We start from the raw sequence: 12398 nt of genomic DNA on the forward strand, positions 1-12398 counted from the left end.
ATCCGGGGGATCCGACGGTTCCGCTTTGACTTCGTCTTCGTGCACCCGGGACAATGCATCCGATCTTTGATTCTTGGTCCCGGGACGGTAGGTGATCCGGAAGTCAAAACGGCCAAGAACAGTGACCAGCGGGCTTGCCTGGGGTTCAGCCGCTTGGCGGTCCTGATGTACTCCAGGTTCCGATGGTCAGTGAAAACCGTGAATGGCACGGCTGTTCCCTCCAACAGATGTCTCCACTCTTCGAGGGCCTCTTTCACAGCAAGGAGTTCCCGATTGCCGACGTCATAGTTCCGTTCAGCGGGGGTCAACCTGCGGGAAAAATAGGCACACGGGTGAAGGACCTTATCGGTCTTCCCGCTCTGGGAGAGCACCGCTCCTATCCCTGAGTCCGAGGCATCCACTTCAACCACTAACTGGCGGCTAGGATCAGGCTGCACCAGAACTGGTGCAGACGAGAAGCGCCGTTTCAACTCCTTGAACGCGGCTTCGCACCGATCCGACCAGGTGAAGGGGACTTTTGGGGAGGTCAGGGCTGTCAGGGGGCTAACTACCTGACTGTAGCCCTTAATAAACCTCCTGTAGAAATTAGCAAAGCCGAGGAACTGTTGCAGCTTCCTACGGCTTGTTGGTTGGGGCCAGTCTCTCACCGCCGCAACCTTGGCCGGATCAGGGGCGACGGAGTTGGAGGAGATGATGAACCCCAGGAAGGACAAAGAAGTGCGGTGGAATTCACACTTCTCGCCCTTCACAAACAGGCGGTTCTCCAACAACCGCTGCAGGACCTGACGGACATGCCGGACATGTGTCTCAGGATCCGGGGAAAAGATGAGTATATCGTCTAGATATACGAAGACGAACCGGTGCAGGAAGTCCCGCAAGACATCGTTTACCAACGCTTGGAAAGTCGCGGGAGCATTAGTGAGACCGAACGGCATGACCAGGTACTCAAAATGACCTAAGGGGGTGTTGAATGCCGTCTTCCATTCGTCTCCCTTCCGGATCCGAACCAAATGATACGCATTCCTAAGATCCAGCTTGGTGAAAATTTTGGCTCCATGCAAGGGGGTGAACACTGAATCCAACAAGGGCAACGGGTATCGGTTGCGAACCGTGATTTCGTTCAACCCCCTGTAATCAATGCATGGACGAAGCCCGCCATCTTTTTTACCCACAAAAAAGAAACCAGCACCCATCGGAGAGGTGGAATTCCAGATCAACCCGGCAGCTAATGAGTCCCGGATGTAGGTCTCCATTGATTCACGCTCCGGCCGTGAGAGGTTGTACAGCCTACTGGACGGGTACTCACAGCCTGGAACCAAATCAATGGCACAATCATAAGGACGGTGGGGAGGAAGCGTGAGAGCCAGATCCTTGCTGAACACGTCAGCGAGGTCATGGTACTCCGCCGGCACCGCCTTCAGATTGGGCGGGACTTGGACCTCCTCCTTAGCTTGGGAGCCGGGAGGAACCGAGGAACCTAGACACTCCCGATGGCAGGTTTCGCTCCACTGAACCACTACCCTGGACGGCCAATCGATCCGGGGATTTTGTTTTAGCATCCAGGGAAAACCCAAAACCACACGGGAGGTGGCCTGAGTCACAAAGAACTCGATCACCTCCCGGTGGTTACCTGACACCACCAGAGTTACTGGAGGTGTCTTATGCGTGATTGGTGGGAGTAGGGAGCCATCTAGCGCCCGAACCTGCACAGGCGAGGTAAGAGCCACCAGAGGGAGCCCTATCTCCCTGGCCCATCTACTGTCAAGCAGATTCCCCTCAGAGCCCGTGTCCACCAGTGCAGGGGCCTTCAGGGTTGAATCCTCAAACAGGATCGTGACTGGGAGTCGTGTAGCAATGTGGGTGTGTCCCACGTGAATGTTTTGGCCCACCCCTGGCCCAGTCTCTAGGGGCGGGCGTTTGGCGTTTGACCGCTCGGGGCAGTCTCTCACATGGTGCTCTATTGAACCACAAACAAGACATGCTCCGTGGGTCCATCTCCTCTGTGCATCTGGTGCCCTAAATGTTGCCCTACTCGTGTCCCTAGCTTCGTCAGTAGGGGGAGCTGTGACCCCACGGAGCGCAGGGGCTGTGGAGCGTGGGGAAGGCGGCGCTCGATCGGAACCGGAAGGGAGAGGGACGACGCGTGCCTGGCCACGCCCTTCGCCTCGTTCCCGACGGCATTCTTCTAACCGGTTGTCGAGTCGTATGACCAGATCGATGAGCCCGTCTAAGTCCCGCGGTTCGTCCTTCGCCACCAGGTGCTCTTTTAGGACCAATGACAGTCCGTTTACAAAGGCGGCGCGGAGGGCAGTGCTATTCCAGCCGGATCTCGCCGCCGCGATGCGGAATGCGACTGCATAGGCAGCTGCGCTCCGACGCCCCTGTCTCATTGACAGTAGCGTGGTTGAAGCGGACTCTCCTCTGTTGGGATGGTCGAACACCGTTCTGAACTCCCGTACAAACCCAACGTGTGTATGAAGGAGCCGTGAGTTCTGCTCCCAGAGCGCTGTAGCCCAAGCGCGTGCCTCCCCGCGAAGCAGATTTATGACATAAGCTACTTTGCTAGCATCAGTCGCGTACATCACGGGACGCTGTGCGAAGACGAGCGAACACTGCATCAGAAAATCCGCGCACGTCTCCACACAGCCTCCGTACGGTTCTGGAGGGCTTATGTATGCTTCTGGGGACGGAGGAAGGGACCGTTGAACGACCAGTGGAACGTCACTTTCACGCGCAGGGTCCTCGGGAGGGAGAGCCGCAGCGGCGCCCGAAGGGCGCGCCTCCACTTGTGCGGCGAGAGCCTCCACCCTGCGGTTTAGGAGAACGTGCTGCTCGGTCATTAAATCGATCCGAGAGGTGAAAGCGGTGAGGATCCGCTGCAACTCACCGATTACCCCTCCCGAAGCCGCCGACGCGCCTTGGTCTTCCATTGGCCGTTCAACAGCCGGTTGACGCCCCTCGGGATCCATGACGCTGGCCGAGATATCCTGTTGTGAAAGTGTAGGAACACGGACCCACAACAGGGGGCGCAATGAACGGACAATGGAGGAAGGTGAATAACAAGGTTTACTATTGTGAAACGAGCACAATGAATACAACAATCACAATTTGGGGTCGAATCCGCTGGTGTCGTGTGGGCAGGCTCGAAGGTAGGAGACGTCCGTCTCAGTCGAACCGAAACCACCCAGATCTCCTCTGCCACCGAACCCTGGAAATACTGGAACCGCCAAGTCCCGAATTCCCAGGTGGCCACTGCCTCCGCTCGTCAGATCCGGTACTGCTGGCGGGAGAGAGCAACAACACAGGCGTGGATGCGACAGCACCCAGTAACGGAGAGGGGAGAAGCCGCCTCCACCTCTAGTCACAATATGGCAGGCAGGTGAATACTTATCCAAGCAATTTAGCTTTCAGTAATCAGCTGTCCTGAAAAGGTTTGACAAGTCTTTTAGCTAGTTAGTCAGAATATAAATGCAGAGAACGTTACCTCAGTCTAAAGGCGATATCTCGGCACTGAGGTGGAGACGCCGTCCTCCTGATATACCTCTGTGCTGAGTGGAACAGCTGTGTCCAGTGATGGGTGACAGCTGTCACCCAGGCTGCTCCCATAAGGCGGCAGCGCCCTCTGGTGCCTGGAGCCCGCACTCCAGGCAGGGCGCCCTCTGGTGGTGGTGGGCCAGCAGTACCTCCTCTTCAGCGGCCCACACAACAGGTTATCCTGTTTGGGGGGAGCACGTCCACAGCCTGCTTATAGATTATTGTAACTCTCTGTACATTGGCTTGGATCAGTCTGCTCTAAACCACCTCCAGCTTATTCAGAACTATGCTGCTCATCTTCTTTCAGGAAAGAAAAAGTTTGACCACATTACACCGGTCTTGGCTACTCTTCACTGGCTTCTGGTCCATTACTGGGTTGACTTTAAACTTCTTTTAATTGTGTTTAAAGCCCTCAATGGCCTGGCCCCAATGTATCTTTCGGAGCTTCTTTTCCTTACACCCCAACCAGAGCCTTAAGGTCTTCTGACCAACTGTTGCTGGAGGTGCCTAAAACCTGATTAAAGACGAGAGGTGACAGAGCCTTTGCAGCAGCTGCCCCCAGGCTCTGGAATAGTCTCCCCTTTAATATTAGATCATCCCTGTCCCTAGAGACTTTTAAGCCCTCTTTAAAAACCTATTTCTTTTTCTTTGGCTTTTCATAAATGAGCAATTACATCTCTGTTTCACTTTAGTATTTCTTCTGTTTTTCCTGTTGCTTAATGCTGACAGATTTACATTATTTGTAGTCTTTCGGTGGCATGGGCCCTACACAACAATTCATAAAGCGAATATACAGGAAATGCTCTCGTGCACAGGACAGGAGGGTCTCCAGCACAAATACCACACCCATCTCTGGATGGAGTTGCACCTTAAACAGAGAGAGAGAGAAAAAAAAAACAGAATCAGGCATCATAAAGACAAGAAATACAATATAATTTGTCAGCATTAAACAACAAGAAAAACAGGAATTAGTAAGATGATCACCGGCCATTAGCCCTAAGCTTCACTAAAAGACTAAGAATTTAGGTAAAGTTGAGACCGTGGCATGCTCCGTTTCCTAATAAAATGAATTAAAAGAGTAAAAAGCGTAGAACTATGCTATGCCAGTATGCTAGCCATACGAAAGGGAAAATAAGTGGATCTTAAGTCTGGACTTCAAAGCCTCCACAAAATCTGACTGTTTTATTGACGCAGGGAGACCATTCCACAGAACAGGGGCACGCTCTATGACCCGCAGACTTCTTGTTCACCCTAAGGACACAAAATAGTCCTGCGCCCTGAGAACGCAAAACCCGGGCCGGTACGTAAGGTTAATTAGGTCAGCTAAGTAAATTCCCGAAGGGAATTTATGTTTGTTGTAAATGTTTTATTATTTTATTTTTTCTTTTTCTTTTGCACAATGCTGTGAACACATTACAGTACAATTGCAAAGGGCATACGAGGTCTGTCAATAAAGTATAGGTCCTTTTTATTTTTTTCAAAAACTATATGGATTTCATTCATATGTTTTTACGTCAGACATGCTTGAACCCTCGTGCGCATGCGTGAGTTTTTCCACGCCTGTCGGTGACGTCATTCACCTGTGAGCACTCCTTGTGGGAGGAGTCGTCCAGCCCCTTGTCGGAATTCCTTTGTCTGAGAAGTTGCTGAGAGACTGGCGCTTTGTTTGATCAAATTTTTTTCTAAACCTGTGAGACACATCGAAGTGGACATGGTTCGAAAAATTAAGCTGGTTTTCGGTGAAAATTTTAATGGCTGATGAGAGATTTTGAGGTGATACTGTCGCTTTAAGGACTTCCCACGGTGCGAGACGTCGCGCAGCGCTCTCAGGCGCTGTCGTCAGCCTGTTTCAAGCTGAAAACCTCCACATTTCAGGCTCTATTGATCCAGGACGTCGTGAGAGAACAGAGAAGTTTCAGAAGAAGTCGGTTTCAGCATTTTATCCGGATATTCCACTGTTAAAGGAGATTTTTTTTTAATGAAAGACGTGCGGACGGATTGCAGCGTCGGCTCGCAGCCGCCGCGATGCTCCGCCACAGGAAAAACACCTCTGTTGGAAGCCTTAAGGACAAGTTGGAACATGTCCAGCTGTTAAACAATTTCTCATATACTCACGCCACTGAAAGCCATCAAAAGCCGCTGGATTTTACAAATGGTTATCAACACGGAGGTGTTTTTCCAGACGCGTGGACGCTCCTTTAACAGTGGAATATCCTGATAAAATGCTGAAACCGACTTCTTCTGAAACTTCTCTGTTCTCTCATGACGTCCTGGATCAATAGAGCCTGAAATGTGGAGGTTTTCAGCTTGAAACAGGCTGACGACGGCGCCTGGGACCGCTGCGCGACGTCTCGCACCGTGGGAAGTCCTTAAAGCGACAGTATCACCTCAAAATCTCTCATCAGCCGTTAAAATTTTCACTGAAAACCAGCTTAATTTTTCGAACCGTGTCCACTTCGATGTGTCTCACAGGTTTAGAAAAAATTTTGATCAAACAAAGCGCCAGTCTCTCAGCAACTTCTCAGACAAAGGAATTCCGACGAGGGGCTGGACGACTCCTCCCACAAGGAGTGCTCACAGGCGAATGACGTCACCGACAGGCGTGGAAAAACTCACGCATGCGCACGAGGGTTCAAGCATGTCTGACGTAAAAACATATGAATGAAATCCATATAGTTTTTGAAAAAATAAAAAGGACCTATACTTTATTGACAGCCCTCGTATACTGTAAAGTAAAATGTGAAAAATGCATATTCAGTGTCTTGTATAATTTTACTTTAGTTTTCAAAATGCCATAAATGGTATATAATGCAGCCTTGAGCATTTTCAAGTAAAAATACCAAAATGTAACTTTTTATTTTGCATTAGGAAACACTTCCAGAGTGAACTGTCACAATGAAAACATGTTCAAGCCATTTGACTTGATTGTTTAAAGATGCTGGTGTCAGGACTTGACATTTTGACATCACTGACCCTTTTATTGAAATAAATACTTGCTTTTGAAGAATGAACTACCTATTTTGAGCAAGTGACTTACTTTTGAGGCATAGACAACCTATTTTGATCAAGTGACTCACTTTTGCAGGTTGTCTACTATGTTTTGCAGCTTGCACTAATTATTTGAGAAACACCTTAGCAGTGGTGCAAATGTAAATTGTGTGGTGAGAAATGCACCAAAGCGACTGAGAAAAACTATAAAAGCACTATCATACCATTACTGTTACTGCTGTGATGTTTAAATTGAAGTATGACCTCAGCCAATGGGCCTGACAGCACATGAGCAATCCTTACACAAATTTATTTAAGCTTTGAATCCAAACAGGTTTCAGTGGGTTGTGTCATTTTAGACGACTGACTCCTTCAGGGCAACTTAGTTGCGACTTGAATATCAATGACATTTATGAATGTGTTGATAGTGGCACATCTTCAAAGACAAGTACAGAATTATGGCGGTATAACTATCTTTAACATTTTCAAACCTTTACCAACATCAAAGAATCAAATGCTGCTTTGAGCAAGAGAGAGAGAGAGCGAGAGAGAGATCCAAACTGCGTCCTGTGAAATGACTGCAGTCACAAGCCCTGCTGGAAATGCTATAAAGTCTTCAAATGCCAGATAATGTTTGTCCCACTGTGTCATGTTAAAGTGAAACCCGTTACTTAAGTATTTCTAGTCCTGTGTGCTTTCTTGTTGCCTTTTTAAGTTTTAATTTATTGGAAATAGCTCTAATAGCTCTTAAAACTGTTATACTAAAACAATATAGTGATATGCAGCATGTTGGCACCTCTGTGTGCAGTACTGCAAGTAATTGCCACAAAATAAGCAACAATTAATATCAATGCTTCTTTTGAAAACACTGCTTTGTTTGCATCGTAGATATGAAAGTTCTTTGCCCTTTATCAGAGAGAGGATGATGTTTACATGCATATAAATAATCTAATAATGAACTAACAGATAAGCAGATTCTTTTTCTTCGCAGACAGCTCTATGTTCAAGGAGAAAATTATGTAAATTGCCTTCTTATGTGTATAGCACATTATTTAAATTCATAATACACTCAACAAAAATATAAACGCAACACTTTTGGTTTTGCTCCCATTTTATACGAGATGAACTCAAAGATCTAAAACTTTTTCCACACACAATATCACCATTTCCCTCAAATATTGTTCACAAACCAGTCTAAATCTGTGATAGTGAGCACTTCTCCTTTGCTGAGATAATCCATCCCACCTCACAGGTGTGCCATATCAAGATGCTGATTAGACACCATGATTAGTGCACAGGTGTGCCTTAGACTGTCCACAATAAAAGGCCACTCTGAAAGGTGCAGTTTTGTTTTATTGGGGGGGGATACCAGTCAGTATCTGGTGTGACCACCATTTGCCTCATGCAGTGCAACACATCTCCTTTGCATAGAGTTGATCAGGTTGTCAATTGTGGCCTGTGGAATGTTGGTCCACTCCTCTTCAATGGCTGTGCGAAGTTGCTGGATATTGGCAGGAACTGGTACACGCTGTCGTATACGCCAGTCCAGAGCATCCCAAACATGCTCAATGGGTGACATGTCAGGTGAGTATGCCGGCCATGCAAGAACTGGGACATTTTCAGCTTCCAAGAATTGTGTACAGATCTTTGCAACATGGAGCCGTGCATTATCCTGCTGCAACATGAGGTGATGTTCTTGGATGTATGGCACAACAATGGGCCTCAGGATCTCGTCACGGTATCTCTGTGCATTCAAAATGCCATCAATAAAATGCACCTGTGTTCTTCGTCCATAACAGACGCCTGCCCATGCCATAACCCCACCGCCACCATGGGCCACTCGATCCACAACATTGACATCAGAAAACCGCTCACCCACACGACGCCACACACGCTGTCTGCCATCTGGCCTGAACAGTGTGAACCGGGATTCATCCGTGAAGAGAACACCTCTCCAACGTGCCAAACGCCAGCGAATGTGAGCATTTGCCCACTCAAGTCGGTTACGACGACGAACTGGAGTCAGGTTGAGACCCCGATGAGGATGACGAGCATGCAGATGAGCTTCCCTGAGACGGTTTCTGACAGTTTGTGCAGAAATTCTTTGGTTATGCAAACCGATTGTTTCAGCAGCTGTCCGAGTGGCTGGTCTCAGACGATCTTGGAGGTGAATATGCTGGATGTGGAGGTCCTGGGCTGGTGTGGTTACACGTGGTCTGCGGTTGTGAGGCTGGTTGGATGTACTGCCAAATTCTCTGAAACGCCTTTGGAGACAGCTTATGGTAGAGAAATGAACATTCAATACACGAGCAACAGCTCTGGTTGACATTCCTGCTGTCAGCATGCCAATTGCACGCTCCCTCAAATCTTGCAACATCTGTGGCATTGTGCTGTGTGATAAAACTGCACCTTTCAGAGTGGCCTTTTATTGTGGGCAGTCTAAGGCACACCTGTGCACTAATCATGGTGTCTAATCAGCATCTTGATATGGCACACCTGTGAGGTGGGATGGATTATCTCAGCAAAGGAGAAGTGCTCACTATCACAGATTTAGACTGGTTTGTGAACAATATTTGAGGAAAATGGTGATATTGTGTATGTGGAAAAAGTTTTAGATCTTTGAGTTCATCTCATACAACATGGGAGCAAAACCAAAACTGTTGCGTTTATATTTTTGTTGAGTGTATCTTTCATTTGTATTTTGAAATACCCCTTTGTGCATAAGCCTGTGTTTATGCTAATTAACCCCAAAGGTTAGAAGTGTTATCTGAATATTGTGTAAAAGGTTTGCAGAACTGAGCTCAGCATTGAAGAATATGATTTAAAAAAGTGTTCATTTAAAAGTGTTAATTTAATGCTAATCAAAAAGGGTCAGAAAACATTTACGTTGTGCCACAGTCATTTTGCAGGATATATGCACTGCCAAAATAACAAATTTCCTCACATCCTGAATAGTTTTCCAAATCGTTTATTACAGAGTAACTTTAGTAGTGATGGTTATAGTCTACATCAAATCGTGTTGTATTTTTTAAATCAACTCTTTCATAATGTAAATGATCTCTGTTAGTGTTGGTAAACTTTATTTAACACTCTGGGGTGATTTAACGCAATTTTGATGTGCACTCACTGCAGTGTTAATTAGGGTGACTGACAGGTTCGCCCGTCCAGGGTGGTCCCAACTGACTCAGAGGGCAGGCAAGGCACCCTAAGGCACGCCCAAGACACTGGGTCTGTGTTAGACTGTACGTCGTATCCAGAATGGTGCAGTGTTGAGTTGAGTTTCTTGCTCAAGGACCTTTTTGACACAGACAGGACAAACTAGAGAATTGATGCATTTGGCTTAATGTGCAAGCTGCTCAACCCACTGAGCTATGGTCTGCTCATCAATGAAAACCTAACTGAGACCTTGGGCTGCAATGTGAAAAAATGGGTGTAGCCAAGAAGTGTCAATCCTTTTGAAAAACAATTGCAAGCTAGGGTTTGGAATATAGAAACTTGGTGAAAGGTTTTGATCTAAACTGCAGTCGATTTCATTACATTTAGGATAGCACATGATTAAAATACACATATGTAGGAAGTTTAAAATTATTTTTGAAAATTCAGATATTTAGGTTTGCTTATGCTAACACACATCTTCATGAGTAGGATTCACAATACAGGTGCTGGTCATATAATTGTAATATCATGCAAAAGTTGATTTATTTCAGTAATTCCATTCAAAAAGTGAAACTATATTCATTCATTACAGACAGACTGATATATTTCAAATGTTTATTTCTTTTAATTTTGATGATTGTAACTGACAACTAATGAAAATCCCAAATTCAGTATCTCAGAAAATTAGAATATTACTTAAGACCAATACAAAAAAAGGATTTTTTAGAAATGTTGGTCAGCAGCAGGAAGCATGGTAGACGGCTGTGTTGACCTTGGACCTCAGAAAACACAGTGGACCAACACCAGCAGATGACATGGCACCCCAAACCATCACTGACAAACAACGTGGATTCTGTGCCTCTCCTCTCTTCCTCCAGACTCTGGGACCTTGATTTCCAAAGGAAATGCAAAATTTACTTTCATCCGAGAACATAACTTTGGACCACTCAGCAGCAGTCCAGTCCTTTTTGTCTTTAGCCCAGGCAAGACATCAAGTCAGCAGTCTTCCCCATGATTGTGTAGCCTTCAGAACTAGACTGAGAGACCAGTTAAAGGCCTCTGCAGGTGTTTTGAGTTAATTAGCTGATTAGAGTGTGACACCAGGTGTCTTCAGTATTGAACCTTTTCACAATATTCAAATTTTCTGAGATACTGAATTTGGGATTTTCAATAGTTGTCAGTTATAATCAAGATTGGGTAGGATTATGTTGAAAGAATACATGTGGATTACATGTATGTATGTAAATACATTTGGATTACTTGTAATCTGATTACTTTGGATTACATTTCAAAGTAATCCTACCCAACCCTGGTTATAATCATCAAAATTAAAGGAAATAAACACTTGAAATATATCAGTCTGTGTGGAATGAGTGTATACATTATACAAGTTTCACTTTTTGAATGGAATTACTGAAATAAATCAACTTTTTCATGATATTCTAATTACATGACCAGCACCTGTATAAGCATTTTCTCATGGGCTCTCATCAACTCAGTACTTCAGAGGCTGAATGAGGAGTTGGAGTGTCTGGGTTTGCAGTAGTTCTGGATGAAGGCCAAGATCTAGGCTTTCAGTGACTCCCTGGACTTGGCCATCAGAGGTGTATCTCTATGCAGCAAACGTATTGAACTTGTAGACATTCTCTTATCTTGACAGCGATATTCATATCTTACCATTCAGTAGACGACGCTTGGGATGAGCTTTCAAAAGACACTGGACAGAGGTGTTTGGTGATGTCAGAAGAACAAAGGTTCATGCTAATACTGTTCTGGTGCTTCCTGCCTTGCTGTATAGTTGTGAGACGTGGACACTAACCATTGTCCTAAAGTGACAACTGGATGTCTTTGGTACTAGGTCTCTTTGGAGGATCCTTAGGTGCCACTGGAATGACTTTGTGTCAAATGAGCAGTTACTTAGAGAAACTCAGATGAGAAGTATCACTTGCATTGTGAGGGAGCTGCAACATTTTGGACATGTGGTGCCTTTTTTGTATGATCCAGCATGCAGGTGCCTTTGTGTCAAGGACACCAGTGGATTGAAAAGGCCAAGGGGATGCCCGCATTTCACCTGCCTGTGGTAAATAGATGGTTATTTCCAACAAGTAGGGATGAACCTGTTGTCTGCATGACTGGTTGCCCTCTGTGGCCCAACTTTTTTCAACTTTTTCTGTTTCTGAATTATTTTTCAGATCATTTTCACAGAAAATTGGTTATCTCTGCTTTGCATAATTTGTCATTGCTTTTTGACACTGGAAGATAGACAAACAGGCATAAAATTGAAATCTCCAATTTTGGTGGTTCCTCCAATATAATACAAAATTACACCAAATTTCAATATTAACTTCAAATGTCCACAAAATCCACAATCTGGATCAGATCCAGATCAAACTTTGTCAGGCGATAGTGAGTGCCAGTCTGCACCTCACTTTCAAATATGAGAGTAATTGGGGCATGTTCGATTAAGATATACTAATACAATAACATGCTTTTGGAGGGCGATATGCATTTTCAGAGGCCTGACGTCCATTCCCAGTCATCCAAAATGACCGATATTTTAACTCCGGCGAATATTGGTCATTGCGGGGGACTGGGCATGGACGTCGGGCCTCTGAAAATGCATACCGCAAGACAACTGCATGTTATTTGCATTATTATCACTTACTGAGATATACAACACGTGGAATCACATTAACAATATCTAATGTCATTTCAAAACA

Source organism: Thalassophryne amazonica, chromosome 5, assembly GCF_902500255.1.
Source record: "Thalassophryne amazonica chromosome 5, fThaAma1.1, whole genome shotgun sequence".
Classification (NCBI taxonomy): Eukaryota; Metazoa; Chordata; class Actinopteri; order Batrachoidiformes; family Batrachoididae; genus Thalassophryne; species Thalassophryne amazonica.